The sequence below is a fragment of the Phyllostomus hastatus genome, unplaced genomic scaffold (genome assembly GCF_019186645.2).
Source record: "Phyllostomus hastatus isolate PE091 unplaced genomic scaffold, TTU_PhHast_1.1 phas_contig_38, whole genome shotgun sequence".
NCBI classification, from domain to species: Eukaryota; Metazoa; Chordata; class Mammalia; order Chiroptera; family Phyllostomidae; genus Phyllostomus; species Phyllostomus hastatus.
In genome coordinates, this window is record NW_025333869.1 from 2,919,834 (window position 1) to 2,946,241 (window position 26,408).

Genomic DNA, 26,408 nt, shown 5'->3' on the forward strand with positions numbered 1-26,408 from the left:
CAAAATGTTCAATTAACAGTGTGTTCTCCAAATATATAACATTTCACAGAGAATTACGAGTGTTGAAGCAGTTCACTACTGTTCATTCTTTGAGAAATGGAGTTTTTACTCAAAATTCATACTTCTTCTTACAAGTTAGTTCACATGGAAACTAGATCAAATGCTGCATTTTGGTGAATCACTGCTACAAAAGTGTTAACACTGAAAGCACTGCTGTAGAGACAACATTGTTTAATTTCCTCTGAAGGAGATACATATTGTAAAGGTGCAAACTACTACAAAATGCTAAAGTAACAGTGTGATGTCCAGTATGTAACATTTCAACGAGAATTACTATTGTTCAAGCAGTTCATTACCGTTTTCTTGTGAAATGCAGTTTTTACCCAAAATTCATACTTGTTCTTACAACTTAGTGCACATGGAAACTAATATCAATAGCTGCATTTCTGTGAATCACTGCTACAAATGTCTTCAAACTGAATGCACTGCTGTAGAAACAGCATAGTTTCGTTTCTTCTGAAGGGAATACCTTTTGTAAAGTTATTAACTAATACAAAATGTTGAAGTAACAGTGTGATGTCCAATATGTAACATTTCACAGAGAATTACTAGGTTTGAACCAGTTCATTACTGTTCATTCTTGGGAAATGTAGTGTTTATCCAAAATTCATACTTGTTATTACAAGTTAGTTCACATGAAAACTGGCGCATATGCAGCATTTCCGTGAATCACTGCTACCAAACTGATCAACCTGAATGCATTACTGGAGAAACAACATACTTTCATTTCTTCTGAATGAGATACATGTGGTAATGTTATGAACTACTACAGCATGTTGAAATCCAGTGTGTTCTCCAAAAATGTAACATTTCAAAGAGAATTACTAGTGTTGAAGCAGTTCATTACTGTTCATTCTTTGAGAAATGCAGTTTTTACCCCAAATTCATACCTGTTCTTAGAACTTAGTCATATGAAAACTGGACTAAGTGCAGCATTTCTGTGAATCACTGCTACAAAAGTGTTCACACTGAATGCATTATTTTAGAAACAACATACTTTCATTTCTACTGAAGGAGATACATATTGTAATGTTATGTAATGCTACAAAATGTTGAAGTAACAGTGTGTTCTCCAAATATATAACATTTCACAGGGAATTATTAGTGTTGAAGCAGTTCATTACTGTTCATTCTTTGAGAAAGGTAGGTTTACCCTGAAATTCATACTTGTTTTTACAAGTTAGTTCACATGAAAATTACAGCATATGCAGGATTTCTGTGAATCACTGCTACAAAAGTTGTCAAGCTGAACGCATTACTGCAGAAACAGCATACTTTCATTTCTTCTGAAGGAGATACATATTTTAATGTTATGAACTACTACAAAATGTTGAAGTGACAGTGTCATCTCCAAGTATCTAACATTTTCAGACAATTATTAGTATTGAAGTAGTTCATTACCGTTCATTCTTTGATAAAGGCAGGTTTACCCAAAAATTCATACTTTTTTACAAGTTAGTGCACATGAAAATTAGAGCATATGCAGTATTTCTGTGAATCACTGCTACAAAAGTGTTGAAACTGAACACATTATTCTAGAAACAACGTACTTTCATTTCTACTGAAGGAGATACCCATTGTAATGTTATGAAGTACTACAAAATGTTGAAGTAACAGTGTGTGCTCTAAGTATGTAACCTTTCACTGAGAATTACTAGTGTTGAAGCAGTTCATTACTGTTCATTCTTGAGAGATGCAATTTTTTACCCAAAATTCATACTTATTCTTACAAGCTAGTTCACATGAAAACTAGACAAATGCCTCATTTCTGTGAATCACTGCTACCTAAGTGTTCAAAGTGAACGCATTATTCTAGAAACAACATAGTTTCATTTCTACTGAAGGAGATCCATATTGCAATGTTATGAACTACTACAACATGTTGAAGTAACAGTGTGTTCTCCAAATATGTAACGTTTTTCAGAGAATTACTAGTGTTGAAGCAGTTCATTACTGTTCATTCTGGAGAAAAGCAGTTTTTACCCAAAATTCATACTTGTTCTTACAAGGCAGTTCACATGAAAACTACAGCAAATGCTGCATTTCTGTGATTCACTGCTACCAAAGTGTTGAACTTAACGCTTTATTCTAGAAACTACATACTTTCATTTCTACTGAAGGAGATACATATTGTATGTTATGAACTACTACAAAGTGTTGAAGTCACAGTGTGTTCTCCAAACCTGTAACATTTCAAAGAGAATTACTTGTGTTGAAGCAGTTCATTACTGTGCATTCTTTGAGAAATGCAGTTTTTACCCAAAATTTATACGTGTTCTTACAAGTTAGTTCACATGAAATCTTAGGAAATGCAGCATGTCTGTGAATCACTGCTACAAAAGTGTTCAAATTGAACGCATTACTGCAGAAAAAGCATACTTTCATTTCTACAGAAAGAGATCCATATTGTAATGTTATGAACTACTACAACATGTTGAAGTTACAGTGTGTTCTCCAAATATGTAACAATTTCAGAGAATTACTAGTGTTGAAGCAGTTCATTAGTGTTCATTCTTTGAGAAATGCAGTTTTTAACCAAAATTCATACTTGTCCTGCCAGTTGGTTTACATGAAAACTAGAGCAAATACAGCATGTCTGTGAATCACTGCTACAAAAGTGTTCAAACTGAATGCATTACTGCAGAAACAAAATACTTTCATTCCTACACAAGGTGATAGATGTTGAATGTTATGAACTACTACAAAATGTTGAATTAACAGTGTGTTCTCCAAATATGTAACATTTCACGGAAAATTACGAGTGTTCAAGCAGTTCATTACTGTTCATTCTGGAGAAAAGCAGTTTTTACCCAAAATTCATAATTCTTCTTACAAGTTATTCACTTGAAAACTAGAGCAAATGCTGCATTTCTGTGAATCACTGCTACCAAAGTGTTCAAACTTAACACATTATTCTGGAAACATACTTTCATTTCTACTGAAGGAGATACCTATAACAATCTTATGAACTAGTACAAAATGTTGAAGTAACAGTGTGTTCTCCAAATATGTAACATTTCAAAGAGAATTCCTAGTGTTGAAGCAGTTCGTTACTGTTCATTGTTTGAGAAATGCAGTTTTTACCAAAATTCACATTTGTTCTTATAAGTTAGTTCACATGGAAACTAGTTCAAATGTTGCATTTCTGTGATCTCTGCTATAAAAGTGTTCACACTGAATGCACTGCTGTAGAAACAACATCATTTCATTTCTTCTGAAGGAGATACATATTGAAAAGTTACGAACTACTACAAAATGTTGAAGTAACAGTGTGATGTCCAATATGTAACATTTCACAAAGAATTACTATTGTTGAAACAGTTCATTACTGTTCATTCTTTATAAATGCAGTTTTTACCCAAAATTCATACTTGTTCTTACAAGAAGTTCACATGAAAACTATAGCAAATGCAGCATTTATGTGAATCACTGCTACAAAAGTGTTAAAACTGAACGCACTACTGTACAAAATGCATATTTCAACTTCTACTTAAAGAGATCCATGTAGTAAGGTTATGAACAGCTACAAAATATTTAACACAGAAATCCTCCATTAAAATATTTAAGTAACCTTGAATTCTCCAAGCATGTAAAATGTCACATAGAATTATTGTTGTTAAAGCAGTTCAGTAATTTTAATTCTTATGGATATTCAGTTTTTACCCAAAATTCACACTTGTTCTTAAAAGTTATTTCACCTGTAAAGTCTTGCAAATAGACCATTTCTGTGCATCATTGCTACAGGTGTCTTAATACCGAACACGTTTCTTTTGAAACCACGTATTTTCAGTTCTACTGAAACAGATAGAGGTAGTAAGGTTGTGAATAACTACAAAATGTTTAAGTAACTGTCAATTCTGCAAGCATGTAACATTTCACAGATAATTACCAGTTGTGAAGGAGTTCATTACTGTTTGTTGTTGCAGAAATGCAGTTTTTCTCTCAAATTCATACTTTTTCTCAGAAGTTGTTTCACATGAAAAATACTGCAAATGTAGCATTTCTGCGAATCATTGCTGGAGAGGTGTTAAAACTGAGCCCATTACTGTATAAATCAAATATGTTCATTTGAACTGAAGAGATACAGGTAGCAAGTTTATGAACAACTACAATATGTTGAAGTAACCATGTATTATCCAAGCATGTAACATTTCACAGAGAATCACTAGTGCTGAAGCAGTTCACTACTGTTCATTCTCAGTGAAATGCAATTTTTACCCAAAATTCAAACTTGTTCTTAGATGTTATTTGCCAGAAAACTACTGGAAATGGAGAATTTCTGTGATTCATTGCTACAGCATTTTAAAACTGAACGCATTACTGTAGAAACCACATATTTTCAGTTCTAATGAAAGAGATGCAGCGAGTAAGGTGAAGATCTACTACAAAATGCTTAAGCAACTGTATTCTCCAAGCATGTAACATTTCACAGAGAATTACTGCTGTTGAAGCAGTTCATTACTGTTCATTCTTAGGGAAATGATGCATGGGTCACCGGCCAGTAGTGATTACGGAAAGCTGTGGATGGCTCCTCAACAACACGCAAGAAAAAAACATGCACAGAGATAGACTAGTGTCTGTGGAGAAGTAGGGATGCATTGGCCACCCTCTCTATTGGGGAGCGCGGCGATTTACTCTCCAAACCTGCTTTTATTGGGCTCGTTTAGCATAATAATTCAGGTAAGTTACAGTACTGATTATTAGGAAGTAAGGAACCAGAGACAACAAGGAACTCTACTGGTCTATTTTGAGTCGGGGTCAAAGAGCTGTAAGACTTTGAGGAAGAAACTAACTTCCTCCTTGTACCCTTCTCATTCAACTGAGAGCATGCTAAACAAAGTAATTTACCTATTTTCACAGTAATTTCACAGTAATTTATCTATTTTTTCTTAGTCCTGATCTCCAGGCGAATCCGCCCTTTTCAGCACAGAGCTGCACCACCCTGTCATTGTTTCAGGCTTAGATGGAGCACGGGAACTAAGGCAACCAAGAGATAAGGAGGTTTTTCTCCCAGAGGATGAGAACTCAGGCTATGTCAAAGCCAAGGAGCGAGGGTCCATCACTCTATTTCACTATAGCGCCCAAAGTCCTTCTCTTGGGGGGCCTCCCACATGATTGTGCCTGTCTTAGGTCATTCCCTCATTGGGGAATCTTACCCAACTTTGGCTAACTGACCAGGCTTTGGGTATCAGTGATGAATGTAGCAGCAAAAGTAGCATTCTTCCCAGGGAGATAAGCTTTTGTCTCCTTGCAGGCTTAGGGTTCCAAGGGTGATTCCTTAGCCTTAGCCGAGGCAGGGGTTTCAGCTTCTGATACCAGTCAGGGCAGTTCCCAACAGAGAAATGCAGTTTTTACCCAAAAATTCACTCTTGTTCTTAGAAGTTATTTCACATGTAAACTAGTGCAAATGTAGCATTTCTGTGAATCATTGCTACAGAAGTGTTAAAATAAACGCATTACTGTAGAAACCACATATTTTCAGTATTATTGAAAAAGATACATGTAATAAGGTTATGAACAACTAAAATGTATAAGAAACAGTGTATTCTCCAAGCGTGTAACATTTCACAGAGAATTACTATTGTTAAAGAAGTTCATTACTGTTCATTGTTAGAGAAATGCAATTTTTACCAAAAATTCATACTTGATCTGAGAAGATATTCCACATGAAAACAACTGCAAATAAAGGATTTCTGTGATTCATTGCTACAGAAGTGTTAAAACTGAACGCATTACTGTAGAAACCACTTATTTCAACTTCTACTGAAGGGATATATGTAGTAGAGTTATGAACAACTACAACATGTTTAATTAACCTTGATTCGCCAAGCATGTAACATTTCACAGAGAATTACTAGTCTTGAGGCAGTTTTGTTACAGGGTGCAGCCAAGAGGGGGGACCCCAAACAGGCATTTGAAACGGGGTCCAAAACTTAAGGTGTCCAGGAGATTTTAAGATGTCTCCACCACCACCACCACCCCCCCACCCCCGTGTGGGTTGGGGGAAGGGACAAATGGAGCAGGGCCATTGAGATCTGTTTTGCATAGCAACAGCCTTGCAGCTACCCTCTGGTGTGGTCATTTAACATATCTATAGCCTTTGGCTGGTCGCTTAGATATGTTAAATAGCTGTGATCATCTCTGAGCCAGGGGAATGAAAGTAACTTCCCCACCAAGATGTAACTGGGGGCAGATCCCTCAAGCTACAGCACCTGCATGGGAGCTTGGAGAAGATTGGCTCCAGGACATGGGGCCACACCTGCCCAGACTCAAGATGGCAGCCCAGTAAAGCTGGAAGGATATGAATTCTAGCATGTGAAGCCGAGTGTGGGAGGAGTCGGAAATGAAGCTGCAGAGGAAGATTGGCCGTGGGGATTTAAAACCCAGACTTGGTGGCCATTGGAGGGGGAACCATGCGCAGCCCTGAGGAGGGAGAACCATGCGCAGCCCTGAGGAGGGAGAACCATGCGCAGCCCTGAGAAGGAGAGCCATGTGCAGCCCTGAGAGGAGAGAACCACGCGGCTTTGGCAGAGTGAGGACTCTCCCTTCCCGCAGCCATAGGAGAGAGAACCACGTGGCTTCGGACAGAGTAGGGACTCTCCCCTTCCCGCAGCCCTGAGGAGGGAGAACCACGCAGCCTTGACAGAGTGGAGACTCCCGTGGCCCTGGGAGAGAGGACCACGTGCCTGTGCCAGAGTGGGGACCCCCACAGCTTTAGAAGGGGGAACCACTACCTGGTTTTAGCAGAGATCCTGGCAACTCAGCCAAGGGTTCCGGGAACCCAGGGAGGTCTCCCAGTCGAGATGGAGGACTAACTAAGAACCAGAGGACTGCCTGAGCCATGGACTTCTATTTCCTTTCCTGAGATACGGTTCTCTGGACTGGGCAAAGGGGGAAGGAAGGAAGGACTGTGTCTGTTTGTGGTTGTTTTTAGGGACTTAGGATTTTTGATAAAGACATTAGGTCACAACTTTAAGTTAGTATGGCATTAAATAAACATTTCCTTTCCTTTTCACGAATCTCTGGAATTGAGAGATGTCTTTCCTCTGGCGGCGGACATAATGGACCCGGGGCCTTCTTTCAATAATAGTATGTTGTCCCAGGCCCCCCTTGTTGTGTTCTGTAACAGTTAGATAGGACATTTGTGTACTGAGTAGGACAGACTGGCAGAAGACGGTCTTGTGAATATGAAACTGAGTATGAATCTAACTGTGCATTGTCTGTAAAAAGTGCATTTTTCCACAATGAACAGTAATGAGCTTTTCAACACCAGTAATTCACAATGACATGTGACTCCCTTGAACAAAACAGGTGTAATTAAACATGTTCCACAGATTTTATGACATTACTCTATGTGTTTCTTTCAGTAGAAGTTGAAATGTCTGACATCTCTAGTTATACATACTGTTTTAACACTTCTGTAGTAATGTTGGTCTGAAATGCCACTTTTGCAGTAATTTTCATAAAGAAAAAGCTTCTAGTATCCAGTTTGATGTACAGTTGCGTCACAAGTCGCTTAAGTCATAGAATTTCTTAAGTGGTAAGAAATTTTAATGTACAAAATGCTATAAAGTATTCTCTCTTCTAAAAAGTGCAGGGCACTTCAGACATCTGTGTACTGAGAGGTACACACTGCAGACTATCCTTTTGTGAATATGAACTGGGTATTAATTTAACCGTTCATTTTCTGTAAAAATTGCATTTCTCTCAGTATGAACAGTAATGAACTCTTTCAATGCTATTAATTCACTCTGAAATGTGACTCCCTTAAACAAAATAGGTTGAATTAAACATCTTGTGTATAGTTTATAACAACATTCCTCTATGTATTTCTTTCAGTATAGGATGAATTGTCTGGCTTCTCAAGTAATACATACTGTTTCAACACTTCTGTAGTAATGTTGCTCTGAAATGCCACTTGTAATAATTCTCATAAAGAAATATCTTCTAATATCAAGTTTGTGTTACAATTATGTGACCAGAAGCCTAACTCATTGAATTCCTTAAGTAGAAAGTAACTCTAAGGTACAAAATGCTGCAAGTATTCTTTCATGTAAAAAATTTAGGGAATTTAAGACATCTGTTACTGAGTAGTACAGACTGGCAGAAGACTGTTTTGTGAAAACAAAGCTGGGTTTAGATCTTATCAATTGTTTTCTGTAAAGGGTGCATTTTTCTCCGAATGAACAGTAATAAACTCTTTGAATGCTAGTAATTCACACTGAAATGTGACTCCCTTGAAGAAAACAAGTTGAATTAACCATCTTGTACAGAGTTTATAATATTCCTCTATATATTTCTTTTAGTAGAAGTTGAAATATCTGCCATCTCCAGTAATACACACTTTTTCAACACTTCTGTAATAATGATGATCTGAAATTCCACTTTTGTAGTAATTTTCATAAAGAAATAGCTCTAGTATCAAGTTTGTATATACAATTGCATGACCAGAGGCCTAACTCATTGAATTCCTTAAGTAGAAATAAACTCTATGGTACAAAATTCTGCAAAGTATTATTTCATGTAGAATGTATTGGTAAATTAAGACATCTGGTATGGTATAGTACAGAGTCAGACAATATATTTCATGAATATGAAACTGAGTATGAATCTAAGTGCCAATTTTTTGTAAAAAGTACATTTCTCTCAAGTTGAACACTCATGAACTCTTTTGACACTACTAAATCACACTAAAGTGCATTACTCTTGAACAAAAAGGTCTCATTAACCATCTTATACAGATTTTATAAAATTAATCAATCTATTTCATTCAGAAGAAGTTGAAACGTATGGTGTTCCCAATATTGTATACTGTTTTAACACTTCTGTAGTAGTGCTGCTCTGAAATGCTACTTTTGTTCTAATTTTCATAAAGATGGCTTCTAAGATCAACTTCCTGTTACAAGTGAGAGCACAGACATATGACAGTATGTCCTGTTTAAGTAGAATAAACATGTTTGGTACAGATTCATTCAAAAGTGTCTTTCTTGTAAAAAGAATAGGAAAGAAAACACACCTGTAAACAAATAGTATCTAACTTGGAGAAGAGCATTTTCAGAATGTGAAACAGAGAATGAATCTAACACTCATTTCCTATAAGCATGGCTAAGGATAGTGTTTCCATTAGAAATAAGGTTAAGTTTATGGTTTTGGTTAGGGTAATAAAAAAACAGTTTTACAAAAGCAAGTTCTTCAGTGTTTATAGACCTCCGTCAATCTACTCCTTCCAGTACAAGTGAAATGAATGTTGTCTCCAGTAATACAAACTGTTTTAACATTTCTATAGATGTACTGCTGTGAAATGCCACTTTTGTGGTAATTTTGTTAAAAAAGAGCTTCTATATTCAACTTTCTCTTACAATTCAGAGCACAGACCCAATATAGTAAGTCAAGTGTAAGTAGAATCAACATCTTTAGTACAGATTCACCCAAAGTACTCTTTGCAATAACAAGTATAGGGAAGATAAGAAATGTGTGTATGGAGCAGTACCTGACTTGAAGGGGACAGTTTTGTGAATGTGAAACTGAGTGATAATCTAATCATCCATTCTCTGTAAACAGTGCATTTATCTCAGATTGAACAGTAATGAACTCTTTCAATGCTGCTAAATCACTCTGAAATGCAACTCTGTTGTCAAAAGAGGTTTAATTAACTATCTTGTACAGAGTTTGTATTATTAGTCAATGCATTTCTTTGAGTGCCAGTTGAAATATATGGTGTCTCCAGTAATACACATTGTTTTAACACTTCTGTAGTAGTGTTGCCCTGGAATGCCACTTTAGTAGTAATTTTCATAATGAAATCGCTTCTGAGATCGAATTTCAGTTACAATTGCATGAACAGGGCTAACTCATGGTCTTCCTTAAGTAGTAATAAACTCTAAGGTACAAAATCCTCCAAAGTATTCTTTCATGAAAAAAGTATAGGGAAGTTAAGACATCTGTATATGGTGTAGTACAGACTGGAAGAACATAGTTTTGTGAATATGAGACTGAGTGGGAATCTAACCGTCCATTTTCTGTAAAAAGTGCATTTCTTCCAATTGAACAGTAATGAACACTTTCAACGCTACTAAATCAGCCTGAAATGCCACTGTCTTGAACAAAATAGGTTTAATCTACCATCTCATACAGAGTTTATAACATTACTCTCTATATTTCTTTCAGTAGAAGTTGAAATGTATGGTGTCTCCAGTAATCCATACTTATTTAACACTTCTATAGTAGTGTTGCTCTGAAATGCTACTTTTGTAGTAATTTTCATAAAGAAATAGCTTCTAAGATAAACTTTCTATTACAATTGAGAGCACAAATATATGATAATAAGTCATGTTTAAGTAGACTAAATATGTTTAGTACAGATTCATCCAAAAGATGCTTTCCTGTGCAAAGAATAGGAAAGAAAACACACATGTGTATGAGCAGTACCTGACTTGGTGAGGACATTTTTCTGAATGTTAAACAGAGTATGAATCTAACACTCCTTTACTATAAGCAGGGGTAAGGATAGTATTAGGGTTAGGTTTAGGGTTAGGATTATGGTTAAGTTTCGGGTTTGGGTTAGGGTAATAAAAAAACAGATTTATCCTGGCTGGTGTAGCTCAGTGGATTGAGCGCGGGCTGGGAACCAAAGTGTCCCAGGTTCGATTCCCAGCCAGGGTACATTCCTGGGTTGCAGGCCATAACCCCCAGCAACCGCACATTGATGTTTCTCTCTCTCTCTCTCTCTCTCTATCTCTATCTCCCTCCCTTCCCTCTCTAAAAAAAAATAAAAATAAAAAATAAACCAAAAAAAAACAGATTTATGAAATTAAGTTCTTCAGTGTTTACAGAGGTCAGGCAATGTATTCCTTTCATAGAAGTGAAATGAATGTTGTCTCCTGTCATACATACCATTTTGGCACTTCTGTAGAAGTACTGCTGTGAAATGCCACTTTTGTGGCAATTTTGTTAAAATAGAGCTTCTAAATTCAATTTTCCCTTACAATTGAGAGCACAAACACATAATACAAAGTCATGTTTAAGTAGAATGAACATCTTTAGTACAGATTCATCCAAAGTACTCTTTCCTGTAAAAAGAATCAGGAAGTTAAGAAATGTGTGTATGGAGCAGTACCTGACTCGGAGGGGAAGGTTTTGTGAATATGAAACTGAGTATGAACCTAACTGTCCATGTTCTGTAAAAAGTGCATTTCACTCAAAATGAACAATAATGAACTCTTTCAACACTACTATATCATGCTGAAATGCGACTCTCTTTAACAAAAGGGGTTAAATAAAACAATCAGTATAGAATTTATAACATTACTCAATGTATTTATTTTAGTAGAAGTTGGAATCTATGGTGTTTCCAGTAATCCATACTCTTAACACTTCTGCATTAGTGTTGCTCTGAAATGCCACTTTTGTAGTAATTTCCATAAAGAAATAGTTTCTTAGATCAACTTTCTGTTACAATTGCGTGAACAGAGGCCTAACTCATTGTCTTACTTAAGTATAAAGAAATTGTAAGGTACAAAATCCTCCAAAAATTCTTTGATGTAGAAAGTATAGGGAAATTCAGACATCTGTGTATGTTGTGAAGGTATTATGAATGTGATACTGAGTATGAATCTAACAGCCCATTTTCTGTAACCAAGTGCATTTCTCTCATATTGAAAAGTAATGAACTGTTTCAACTCTTACAAATAATTTTGTAATGAAACACTTTTGAACAAAACAATTTGAATAAAATGCCTTGTACAATTTTTATAACATTACTCAATGTACTCCTTTCACTAGAAGTTGAAATCCATAGTGTCTCCAGTGTTATATACTTTTTTAACACTTCTGTGGGAATATTGCTCTGAAATGCCACTTTTGTGGTAATTTTGATCATGCAAGAGTCTCTAAGATCAACTTCTGTTACAATTGAGTGAATAGATGCCTACCTCAATGTTTTCTTTAAGTAGAGTGAAATACGGCAGTCCAGTTTGCTCTAAAGTAATTTTCATGTAAAAAGAATCCTGAAGGTAAGACATGTGTGTGCTTTGTACTACTTGTCCTGGAGAAAAGGGTTTTGTGATTGTGAATCTGAGTATTAATCTAAGAGTCTAGTTTCTGTAAACAAGTGCATTTCTCTCTGATTGAATGGTGATGACCTAATTCAAGGCATCCAAGTCACTTGAAATGACACTCTTTAGAAAAAAAACGTTTTAATAAAGTAATTTATTCAGTGTTTATAGAGCTCAGTCCATGTACTCGTTTCAGTAGAGGTGAAATGAATGGTGTCTCTAGTAACACAGACTGTTTTAACACTTCTCTACTGCTCAAATGCCACCTTTTTTTGGAATTTTGATAGCAAAAGTGCATCTAAGACAAATTTTCTGTAACTTTGATTGACCAAGATGCCTAAAACTTCTCTATGCTTAAGTAGAATAAATCTCTTTAGCACAGATTCACCAAAAATACACTTTTGTGTGAAAAGAATAGGGAAGTACAGACATGTGTGCATGGAGCAGTATCTGTTTTGGGGAAGATAGTTTTATGAATGTGAAACTTAGTATGAATCTAACAGTCCATTTTCTGGACCCAGGTTTAGTATTAATGTTAGGGTTAGGGATAGGTTTAGGTTTAGGGTTAGGGTTAAGTTTAGGGATAGGGTTAGTGTTAGGGTTAGGGTTAGGGTTAGTGTTAGCAATATGGATACGGTTAGGGTTAGGTTTAGGGTAGGGATAGGTTTGGAGTAGGCTTAGTGTTAGGGTTAGGTTAGGATTAGGGTGAGAAAAAACAGTTTTAAAAGTAAATTCTTCAGTGTTTACACAGCTCAGTCAATATACTCCTTTCAGTAGAAGTGAAATGAATGGTGTCTACAATGCCACATTCTGTTTTAACACTTCTGTTCAAGGAGTGCTCTGAAAATGCCAGTTTTCTGGTATATTGATAGCGAAAGAGCAACTAAGATAAATTTTCTGTATCACTGTTTGACCAAGATGCCTAAAACTAAGTTATGCTCAAGTAGAATAAATCTCTTTAGCACAGATTCATGCAAAGTACACTTCTCAGTGAAAGAATAGGGAAGTTAGACATGTGTGTACAGAGTACTATCTGACTTGGAGAAGATGGTTTTATGAATGTGAAACTGACTATGAATCTAGCAGTCCATTTTCTGTAACGAAGGTTAGGGATAGGGTTAGGGTTAGGTATAGGGTTATGGTTAGGGATACAGTTAGGGTTAGGGATAGTAATAGGGTTAGGGTTAGGATTAAGTTTCAAATAGGGTTAGGTTTAGGATTAGTGTTAGAAAAAAACAGTTTTAAAAGTAATTTTTTAGTGTTTACAGATCTCAGTCAATGTACATTCAGTAGAAGTGAAATGAATGGTGTCTCTAGTAATGCATACTGTTTTAACACTTCTGTTGAAGAAGTTCTGCTCTGAAATGCCAATTTTGTGGTAATTTCATTAGAAAAGAGCTTCTATGATCAACTTTTTGTTACAATTGAGAGCGTAGACACATAATGCTAAGTCATTTTTAAGTAGAATAAACGTCTTTAGTACAGATTCATCCAAATTACTCTTTCCTGTAAAAAGAATAGGCAAATTAAGAAATGTTGGTATGGAGCAGTATCTGACTTACAGAAGATGGTGTTGTGAGTGTGAAACTGAGTATGAATCTAACAGCCCATTTTCTATAACCATGTGCATTTCTCTAGTATTGAACAGTAAAGAACTGTTTCAACACTTACAAATCACTCCGTAATGAGACACTTTTGAACAAAACAATTTTAAGAAAACACCTTGTACAGTTTTTATAACATTACTCAATGTACTCCTTCCAATAGGAGATGAAATGAATGGTGTCTCCAGTAATACATACTGGAGAAGTGTTTTAACACTTCTGTGGATCTATTGCTCTGAAATACCACTTTTGTGGTAATTTTGATAGTGATAGAGCCTCTAAGATGAACTTTATGATACAATTGAGTGAACAGAGGCCTAACTCAATGTCTCCTTTTAGTAGAGTAAGACATAACAGTAGAGTTTGATCTATATTCATGTGAAAACAATACTGAAGATAAGAAATGTGTGTACTGTGTAGTACTTCACCTGGATAAAACGGTTTTACCATGTGAAACTAAGTATGAATCTGAGTCTAATTTTTGTAAAAAGTACATTTCTCTCTGATTGAACAGTAATGATCAATTTCAATACATCCAAGTTACTTGGAAATTACACTCTTTAGAAAAAAAATTAAGAAAGTAACTTCTTCAGTGTTTATACAGCTCAGTCACTGTGATCTTTTCAGTAGAATTTGAGATGCATGGTATCTCCAGTAATACATACTGTTTTAACAATTCTGTGGATGTACTGCTCTGAAATGCCACTTTGTGGTAATTTTGATAGCAAAAGACCTTCTAAGATCAACTTTCTGTTACAATTGAATGAACAGAGGCCTACCTCAATGTCTTCTTTTAGTGGAGTAAAACTTGACAGTACAGTTTGATCTATTTTCACATAAAAAGAATACTGAAGATAAGAAATGTGTGTACTGTGTAGAACTTCACCTGGAGAAAACGGTTTTTCCAATGTGAAATGGAATATGATTTTATGAGTCTAATTCTGAAAAAAAATGCATTTCTCTCTGATTCAATGGTAATGACCTATTTCACCACAAAGAAGTCACTTGGAAATGACACTCTTTAGAAAAAAAGTTTAAGAAAGTAACTTCTTCATTGTTAATAAAGCTCAGTCAATGTATTCCTTTTAGTAGAAGTGAAATGAATGGTGCCTGCAGTAATATATACTGTTTTAACACTTCTGTAGAAGTACTGCTCTGAAATGCCACTTTTGTGGTAATTTTGATAGCAAAAGAGCTTCTACAATCACCTTTCTGTTACAATTGAATGAACAGAAGCGTACCTCAATGTCTTCTATAAGTAGAGTAAAATAGGACAGTACAGTGCTCTATTTTTCATGTAAAAAAATACTGAAGATGAGACATGTGTGTACTGTGTACTACTTCATGTGGAGAAAACAGTTTTCTGAATGTGAAACAGTATGAATCAGAGTCCACTCTCTGTAAACAAGTGCATTTCGCTCTGATTCAACAGTAATGACCTTTTTGAATGCATCCAAGTCACTTGGATTTGACAGTCTTAGAAAAATACAGGTTTAAGAAAGAAACTTCTTCAGTGTTTATAAGAGCTGAGTCATGTACTCCTTTCACTAGAAGTAAAAGGAATAGTGTCTCCAGAAATACATACTCTTTTAACAATTCTGTAGAAGTTTTGCTCTGAAATGCCTGTTTTGTGGTAATTTTGTTAAAAAAAGAGCTTCTAAGATCATCTTTCCATTACAATTGAGAACAAAGAGACATAATACTAAGTCATTTTTAAGTAAAATAAACATCTTCAGTACAGATTCATCCAAAGTACTCTTTCCTGTAAAACAAATAAGGAAGATAAGACATGTGTGTATGGAGCAATATCTGAGTTGGAGAAGTCAGTTTTGTGAATGCAAATCTGAGTATGAATGTCACAGTCCATTTTCTCTAACCAAGTGCATTTCTCTCATATTAAACAGTAATGAACTGTTTCAATTAATAAAAATCGCTTGGTAATGAGACAGTTTTGAACAAAACAAGTTTAAGAAAACACTTTGTACGGTTTTTATAACATTACCCAAAATTCTCCTTTCAGTAGATGTTGAAATGAATGGAGTCTCCAGTAATACATACTGTTTTAACACTTCTGTACAAGTACTGCTCTGAAATACCACTTTTGTAGTAATTTTGATAGTGAAAGAGCAACTAAGATGAATTTTCTGTAACATTGATCGACCAAGATGCCTAACACTAAGTTATGCTTAAGTAGAATAAATGTCTTTAGTAGAGATTAATGCAAAGTACTCTTTCCTGTGAAAAGAATAGGGAAGTTTAGACATGTGTGTATGGAGCAGTATCTGACTTGTAGGACATGGTTTTGTGAATGTGAAACTGAGTATGAATCTAACAGTCCATTTTCTGTAACCAGGGATAAGGTTAGTATTAGGGTTAGGATTATGGTTATGGTTAGGGTTAGTGTTAGGGATAGAGTTAGGGTTGGGGTTAGGAAAAAACAGGTTTAAGAAAGTACCTTTTTTAGTGTTCATAGAACTCAGTCAATGTACTCCTTTTAGTAGAAGTGAAATGAATGGTGTCTCCAGTAATACACACTGTTTTAATACTTCTGCAGAAGTACTGCTCTGAAATGCCAATTTTGTGGTAATTTCATTTAAAAAAGAGCTTCTAAGATCAACTTTCAGTTACAATTGAGAGCACAAGCACATAATACTAAGTCAATTTTAATTAGAATAAATATCTTTAGTACAGATTCATCCAAAGTACTCGTTCCTGTGAAAAGAATAGCGAAGTTAAGAAATATGTGTATGGATCAGTATCCAACTTGGAGAAGATGGTTTTGTGAATGTGAAATTAAGCATGAATCTCACAGTCCATTTTCTGTAACCAAATGCATTTCTCTCGTATTGAATGGTAATGAACTGTTTGAAATCTTACAAATCATTTGGTAATGAGACGCTTTTGAACAAAACAGGTTTAACAAAAACCTTGAACAGTTTTTATAATATTACTCAATTAACTCCTTTAGTAGGGGGTTGAAATGAATGGTGTCTCCAGTAATACATACTGTTTTAACACTTCTGTGTATGTAATGCTCTGAAATGCCACTTTTGTGGTAATTTTGATAGCAAAAGAGCAACTAAGATAAATTTTCTGTAACATTGATTGACCGAGATGCCTAACACTTAGTTATGCTTAAGTAGAAGAAATGTCTTTAGTACAGATTCATGCAAAGTACTCTTTCCTGTGAAAACAATAGAGAAGTTAAGACATGTGTATATGGAGTAGTATCTGACTTAGAGAAGAGTTTTTTGAATGCAAAACTGAGTATTAATCTAACACTCCATTTTCTGTAACCAGGGATAGAGAGTGTTAGGGTTAGGGTTAGAATTAGGGTTAGGGTTAGGTTTAGGATTAAGGTTAGGGTTAGGGTTTGGGTTTGGGTTATGGTCAGGGTTAGGGCTTGAAAAAAAACAGGTTTAAGAAAGTAACTTCTTCAATATTTGTAGGGCTCAGTCAATGTACTCCCTTCAGTATAAGTGAAATGAATGGTGCCTCCAGTAATACATACTGTTTTAACACTTCTGTAGAAGGACTGCTCTGAAATTCCTATTTTGTGGTAATTTCGTTAAAAAAGAGCTTCTAAGATTAAATCTCTGTTACAGTTGAGAGCACATAGACATAATACTAAGTCATTTTTAAGTAGAATAAACATCTTTAGTGCAGATTGATCCAAAGTACTCTTACCTGTGAAAAGAATAGGGAAGTTAAGACATGTGTGTATGGTGTAGCATCTGACTGGGGGAAGATGTTTTTTTCAATGAACTGCTAGAATGTGAATCTAACAGTCTGTTTACTGGAAAAATCTCATTTCTCTCAGTCTGAACAGTTATGAACAGTTCAATGCCTATAAACCACATGAAAATGCAGCACCTTTGAATAAAATGTGTTTATGAAAACATCTTATACATCTTGTACACTGTTTATGACATTTTTCAATGTACTCTTTTCAGTAGAAGATTAAATAATTGTGTTTCCAGTTATACATAGCATTTTTACACTTCTGTAGTAGTGTTGCTCTGAAATGCCACTTTTGTGGTAATTGTGATAAAGAAATAATTACTAAACTCAGCTTTCTGTTACAATTGGGTAAACAGAATTCTAACTCATTATCTTCTTTAAGTAGAATAGCTCTGCAGTATAGAATTCTCCAATGTATTCTTTCATATGAAAAGTATAAGGAAGTTAAAACATCGGTGTACAGTTTAGTATCTGACTAGGGGTACAGAGCTTTGTGAATGTGAAACTCAGTATGACTCTAACCATCCATTTTCTGTAACAAAGTGCATTTCTTTCAGATTGTACAGTAATGAACTCTTTCAATGCTCCTATATCACACTGAAGTGCGACTCTCTTGAACAAAAAAGGTTTAAGAAAACATCTTGTATAGTTTTTATAACATTACTTAATGTACCCTTCAATAGAAGTTGAAATAAATGGTGTCTCCAGTAATACATACTGTTTTGACACTTCTGTAGTAGTGTTTCTCTGCAACTTGTAGTAATTTTGATAAAGAAATAGCTTCTAAGATCTACTTTCTGTTATAGTTGCATGAACAATGGCCTAACTCATTGTCTTCCTTAAGTAGAAAGAAACTGTACTGTACAGAATCCTCCAAAAAGTATTTTTCATGGTAAAGGTATAGGGAAGTTTAGACATCTGTGTATGGTGCAGTACCTGACTGGGAGAATATGGTTTTGTGAATTTGAAACTGAGTATAAACCTAACAGTCCATTTTGTGTAAAAAGTGCATTTCTCGCAGATGGAACAGTAATGAACTGTTTCAACGCTTCTAAATCACTCGGAAATGAGACTCTGTTGAAGAAAACAGGTTTAAGAAAACATGTTGTACAGTGTTTATAACATTACTCAATGTATTCCTTTCAGTAGATATTGAAATTATGGTGTCTCCAGTTATATATAGTGTTTTTACACTTCTGCAGTAGTGTTGTTCTGTTATGTCACTCTTGTGGTAATTGTGATAAAGAAATTGTTTCTAAGATCAACTTTCTGTTACAATTGAGTGAACAGAGGTCTATCTCATTGTCTTCTTTAAGCAGAATAATCTCTATAGTATAGAATCCTCTATAGTATAGAATCCTCTAAAGTATGGTTTCATGTAAAAAGTATGGGAAAGTTAAGACATTTTTGTATGATTTACTATCTGACCGGAAGAAGACGGTTTGTCAATGCGAACCTGTGCATTACTCTAACAGTCCATTTTCTGTAATAACTGTATTTTTCTCAAATGGATCAGTAATGAACTATTTCAGCACTTTAAATCATGCAGAAATGTGATTCTTTTGAAGACAACAGGTTTATGGAAATATGTTGTACAGTTTTTATAACATAACTCAATGTACTCTTTTCAGTGGAAGTTGAAATGAATGGTATCTCCAGTAATAGATACTGTTTCAACACTTCTGTAGTAATGTTGCTCTGATGCCAATTTTGTAGTAATTTTGATAAAGAAATAGCCTTTAGGATCAACTTCCTGTTACAGTTGAGTGAACAGTGGCCTAACTCATTGTCTTGGGTAGAAAGAAATTCTACAGTACAGAATCCTCCAACGTATTCTTTCTGGTAAAAAGTATAGGGAAGTTAATGTATCTGTGTAAGGTTTAGTATCTGACTGGGAGAAGAGGGTTTTGTGAATTTGAAACTGAGTGTGCATGTAACAGTCCATTTTCTGTAAAAAGTACATATCTCTCAGACTGAACAGTAATGAACTATGTCAATGCTTCTAAATAACACAGAAATGTGACTTTCTTGAAGAAAACAGGCTTCAGAAAACATCTTGTACAGTGTTTTTAATATTACTCAATGTACTCCTTTCATTAGATGTTGAAATGAATGGTATCTTCAATAATATATACTGTTTTAACACTTCTGTAGTAATGTTGCTCTGAAATGCCACTTTTGTAGTAATTTTGAAAAAGAAATAGCTTTTAGGATCAATTGTCTCTTACAATTCTGTCAACAGTGGCCTAAATCATTGTCTTCTTTAAGTAGAAAGAAACTGTGAAGTACAGAATCCTCCAAAGTATTCTTTCATATAAAAAGTATGGGGAAGTCAAGGCATATGTGTATGTGGTAGTATCTGACTGGGTGGAGACAGTTTTGTGAATGTGAAACTGAATATGAATCTAACAGTCCATTTTCTGTAAAAAGTACATTTCTCTCAGATGGAACAGTAATGAACTGTTTCAACACTTCTCAATCACTTGGAAATTAGTCTCTCTTGAACAAAACAGGTTTAACACAACATCTTGTACTGTGTTTATAACATTACTCAATATACTCCTTTCACTATATGTTGAAATTATGCTGTCTCAAGTTATACATAGTGTTTTTACACTTCTGTAGTAGTGTTGCTCTGTAAAGCCATTTTTGTTATAATTGTGATAGCAAATAGTTTCTAAGATCAACTTTCTGATACAGTTGAGTGAACAGACATCTAACTCATAGTCTTCTTTAAGAAGAATAAACTCTGCAGTACAGAATCCTCCAGAGTATTCTTTCATTTGAAAAGTATAGTGAAGTTAAGTCATCTGTGTAAGGTGTAATAGGTGACTGGGAGATGATGGTTTTGTGAATGCGAAACTGAGTAGCAATCTAACAATCCATTTTCTGTAACAAAGTGCATTTCTCTCAGATTGAACAGTAATAAACTTTTCAATGCTTCTAAATCACACGGAAATGAGACTCTCTTGAACCAAACAGTACCCCAAAGCATTCTTTTATGTAAAAAGAATAAGGAAGTTAAGACATATGTGTGGTGTAGTATCTGACTGGGAGAAGACAGTTTTGTCATTGTAAAACTGAGTATGAATCGAACAACCCATTTTCTGTAACCAAGTGCATTTCTCTCAGACGTAACAGTAATGAACTCTTTCAATGCTTCTAAATCACTTGGAAATTAGACTCTCTCAAAAAAAAACAGGTTTAAGAAAACATCTTGTGCAGAGTGTATAACATTATTCAATGTACTTTCAGTATGAGTTGAAATAATGGTGTCTCCAGTTATACATAGTGTTTTTACCCTTCTGTAGTAGTGTTGCTCTGTAATGCCTCTTTTGTCATAATTGTGATAGTTTCTAAGATTGACTTTTTGTTACAATAGAGTGAACAGAAGTCTAACTCATAGTCTTCTTTAAGTAGAATAAATTCTACAGTATAGGCCTCTCCAAAGTATTCTTTCATGTAAAAAGTTTAAGGAAGTTAAGACATTAGTGTATGGTGTAGCATCTGACTTGGAGAAGAGAGTTTTGTGTATGTGAAACTTAGTGTGAATCTAATAGTCCATTTTCTGTAACATAGTGCATTTCTCTCAGATTGAACAGTAATGAACTTTTTCAATGCTTCTAAACCACGTGGAAATAAGACTCTTTTAAACAAAACAGGTTTAAGAAAACGTCTTGTACAGTGTTTATAACATTACTCAATGTGTCCTTTCATTAGAAGTTGAAATGTCTGGTGTCTCCAGTAATACATACTGTTTCAACACTTCTGTAGTAGTGTTGCCCTAAAATGCCACTTTTGTAGTAATTTTGATAAAGAAATAGCTCTTAAGGTCAAGTTTCTCTTACAACTGCATGAACAGTGGCCTCACTCATTATCTTCATTAAGTCGAAAGAAACTCTACAGTACACAATCCTCCAAGATATCTGTGTATGGTGTAGTTCTGACTGGGAAAAGACAGTTTTGTCAATGTGAAACTGAGTATGAATCTAACAGCCCATTTTCTGTCACAAAGTGCATTCCTCTCAGATGGAACAGTAATGAAGTGTTTCAATGTGTCTAAATCACTCGGAAATGAGGCTCTCTTTAACAAAGCAGGTTTAAGAAAACATCTTGTACAGAATTTATATTTCTCAATGTAGTCCTTTCAGTAGAAGTTTAAATGAATGGTGTCTCCAGTAATATATACTGTCTTTACACTTCTATATTAGTGTTGCTCTGAAATGTCACTTTTATGGTAATTTAGTAATGAAATAGCTTCTAAGATCAACTATCTGTTACAATTGTGTGTACAGAGGTCTAACTCATTGTCTTCTTTCATTAGAATAAACACTGCAGTATAGAATCCTCCAAAGTGTTCTTTCATGTAAAAAGTATAGGTCAGTTAAGACATCTTTGTATGGTTCAGTACCTGACTGGCAGAAGGCAGTTTTGTGAATGTGAAACTGAGTATATATCTAACAGTCCATTTTCTGTAAAAACTGAATTTCTCTCAGATTGTACACTAATGAACTGTTTCAGTGCTTCTAAATCACACAGAAATGCGACTCTCTTGGACAAAATAGGTTTAAGTACACATCTTCTACAGTGTTTATAACATTCATCAATGTATTCCTTTCAGTAGAAGTTGAAATTAATGGTGTCTCCAGTAATACATACTGTTTTAACACTTATGCAGTAGTGTTTCTCTGAAATGCTACATTTGTGGTAATTTTGATAAAGAAATAGCTTTTAGGATCATTTTTCTCTTACAATTGTGTGAACAGTGGCCAAACTCATTGTCTTAAGTAGAGATAACCTCTACAGTACAGAATCCTCAAACATATTCTTTCATGTAAAAGGTATAGGGATGTTAACACATCTGTGTACAGTGTAGTATCTGAGTGGGAGAAGGCAGTTTTGTCACTGTGAAACTGAGTATGAATGTAACAGTCCATTTTCTCTAAAAAGTGCATTTTTTTCTTATGGAACAGTAATGAACTGTTTCCATGCTTCTAATCACTCAGAAATGATACTCTCTTGAATAAAACAAGTTTAAATCCAATACACTGCCGTGGAAACATAAATTGAAAAATGCTCTAGTCATAAACCAAAAATTTAAACAGATTATATATTTGCAATGATTTTATTTATCATAATGTTTTCTCATTTAGAAGAGGCTTTAAATCTAGTTCCAGCTCCTATTCAAAGCAAGATCTTTTTGAGAACATTTCAGATATATTGCCATTTTGATTCTGCTTGAACTAAGTAGGTCACAAGATAATCCTTTCCAGTAATACATAGCTCAAATTTTTAGGAATTTTTTAAGATCTCCTCTGCTTGTCTTAATCCCACATTTTACATGTTTTCTTCAAATGTTGGAAGTCATTAATTATGTTGACTTTAAACATAATTAAAACAACAGGGTTATGTCTGGTGTTCAGGCTAAATATATCCCGTGTCATCAAATATTCATTCATTGTGTGACTCACTTTAGACACCCTCAATGTCTTAGTTTGTTACCTTTCTGGGGGCATATTTCAATTCATTAATATCTCTTTAACATGGAATTTATGATTCAACCTAATGCCTTGGTTTTGATAGAGTATGGTTTCAGTTTACAAAGAACCTAATTTCCCCTTTTTGGTACTTGTGCAATATAATCCTGCTTTGGATTTTTCATGAATATTTCTTATTGCTGATTTTGAGTATGCTTTGTGTCAAATAAGATTATTTTATATAAATATATGTTAAGCCAAGATTCTACTGTTTTTTAGTTAAGGCATGAGAAATGAAGAAAGAAGAAAGAGCGATGTGATGGTTTAAAGAAGGGAGAGTGGTTCACACTGTCAAATACAATAGGAAGATTGAGGGCAATGAGGCCTAGAGAGAAATGATTTTGTTTCAAGGAGGTTAGTGCTCATTCAACCTTAGGATCATAGTTTTGGTACAAATGAGGCGATATAATACAGTGACTAGAGTTTAAGGAGTGACTAGAGTCAGCATAAGAAATTCCTTCAAGGATTTAGAATTAAAAAACAAGGAAAGATGGAGTTTTGAGGGGAAAAAATAATTTTTTGTGGTTTGTTTTTGTTTTGGTTTGCTTTTGCTTACTTCAGAGGAGACAGAAAACAAGTTTATAGCTAAGGAAAAGCAGCTAGAGATTATTCTGCCTTTTATAGTTATAGTTATTTATGTGCTGACATTCTCTGTGCACTGTTATAAGTATTTGGATAGTGTGACTGATTCCCATTTGGCTTCTTAGCACTGTGTCATTCACATAATAGGTGCAGCATAGATAGTTGTTGAGTTGAATTGTGTCATTTCTCCCAATGGGCATGTTTCTTCAAAGATTGCTGTAATTCTGCAATCACAGCAGCACTTTATTTCATTTTCTTGTTTGTTTCTACCATAGTTTATAAAAATAAATAAATAACAAGTAGAAAAATGGTAGGAAAATTATGGAAACACATCAGCAAATTTTTGTTTTTGTTTTTTGTGTACTTCAGCACCTTGATAATATATTAAGTCAGGAGAGAAGTTCATCAAGGGAATGAGTGTGAATAAGAAAAGAAATGAGGACTGAGCCCAGGGAAACTCCAGTATGAAAAAGTGAAAGACAAGAGGAAAATTAAAGTAGTTTTGAAATGAACAGCCTATGAGAGAGGAAGAAAATGAGAAAATGTGATACCCTAGAATCCAAAAGAAGACAATTGTGTAAAGAGGAGGAAATGTATTAAACCCTGTTCATAATTCAGTAACATAACTGAGAACTGACAATTAGATTTAAGAACCTAGAGGTCATTAGTAACTTTAAAATAATATCCAGAATATTCAGTTGTTACATACCACTGTGACAAAGACTTTCATGTTCTATTCTTATAGTTGCTTTAAGATTAGGTTACATTCCTCCTATTATGCCTTTCAAGGACTATACATTAGTAATCTCACCAATACTAGTATTTGCATTCCTTATATATTTACTTCACAAATACTTGATGAGAAGCTACTGTATATCTCAGGCACTGTTCAGCCTCTGAGATACTGCACTGAATAAAGAATGCACAGAGCTTGCTTTCATGGAGCTTACTGTCTATGGAAAAATTTACTCATCTGTTGCTGATCCACATACCATTATGCTCATGTTCCTTGAATAGAGAATCCTCTTTTTCACATGTTGGTCAGCTTTGTGTGATACTCCTTTCCAATCACAATAAAAGAATGTGAAATTTCATAGCTTATTATGGTAATGCCATTCTCTAGAGAGTGACTGGTTAAAGGATGGTTAAATCAGCCAACTATGACCATGAGACCTGAGGGAAGTCCATGGAAGAACCTCTGGAAAAAATGCCTAGATTTTATAAAGGGAAATATGAGAGTAAAGGAGTCTCTTCTACTTCTGGACTGATGTTAATGATGGGGGTAAGAACACAGAATCCCAAAATACAGCGCCTTGGCATATTGACTATTTTCAGATGAAGGAGTTTAAGAGAATGGAAGAAGGAAGGTAATTCTGACCTCTTCTTCCCTCATCTTTATTCCCTGAAACAGCTCATAAAACACTGGTGAACAGTGCCCTCCCTATACCTGGGGAAGGGAGCATCATCTCCTAAAACAAAGGGAGGCCAAGAAGAATCCAAATAATAGGCCTTGTTGTTCCCAGAGTTTACTACAATTACCTCTTACTTCTTAACCTATCATATTTCTCCCTGACTTGTCCACACTTCATAACCTAGCATGAAATACTCAGGTCTAACTAATTCTTTTGGTCATTTCCTTATGAGGAGCATGTCACACAATAGCATATCACAATGAATTCTGGTATGAACCTGGAAATATAAAGGTTTAATGAAAGCATTTGCTAAATAACAAAAGCAGTACTTCTAGTAAACAAGAGCCACCAACACATTCATTTGGAGAGATCTCCTGAAGTATATCTTGGCTCACGTAAGTTCAAAACCTAGTTCAAACAATAAGTGTGTGCAATCATCTTTATACAAATTAAGTTAGAGCATAAAGGCATATTTGTTAATCCAAAAATTAACCTTAGAAAAATCTATCTTGGAATTATAATGCAGAGTGAATACGTTGGGAAAGGGCACATGCCAAAAGTAAACACATATTGAGAGGAAATAGTACAATAGAAAGATAAGAAAATGCTGATGACAAATAATTACAAAATTTTTTAAAGATTTTATTTATTTATTTTTAGAGAGAGGGGAAGGGAAGTAGAAAGAAAGGGATAGAAGCATCAATGCGTGGTTGCCTCTGGCACAACCCCTACTGGGGACCTGGCCCACAGCCCAGGCATGTGCCCTGGCTGGGAATCAGACCTGTGACCCTCTGCTTTGAAGTTTGCTACTCAGTCCACTGAGCCAAACCAGTCAGGGAAAAATAACTACAAATTTAACTACATCATTTTCTTAAATTCTTATAATCAGCCTGTAATTATAAAGTAGCCCTGACTGAGACCTTTCTCAAGGGAACCATTTTTCATTTTTAAAAATACCATTCGAGTTCTAGTTTTAAGTTTCACATTTCAACAGGAAAGCTTGAATTCACTTGTTAAATAGCATGTCACTTCTAGGAAGCCTGTAAAAGTCATGTGATTTGTTCTCGGTGTAAAATCAATTTAGGATAGTGGTAAAAAAATTTGCCACTTAGTTTCACTGTTCAGAGATTTACATCTTGATTGTTATAAGGAGACAATGAAAATATACTTTTAGACTTTAAGATAAATATTTTTAATCTTCTGCAACTTCTAAACAACTAGTAATAAACATCAAGTTTATAGCAGTGGACCATAGCCTATGATTGCTCACCAGAATGAGTCCACCATTAGGAGATGTGGAATATGATGGAAAGACCTAAACAATTCAGAAGGTGGTGCTTCTAAAAATTACAAAGTTCAATAGTAGGAAAAAAGAACAGAGATTTTAGAATAGCTACTTCATGACCCAGCAAGAACACT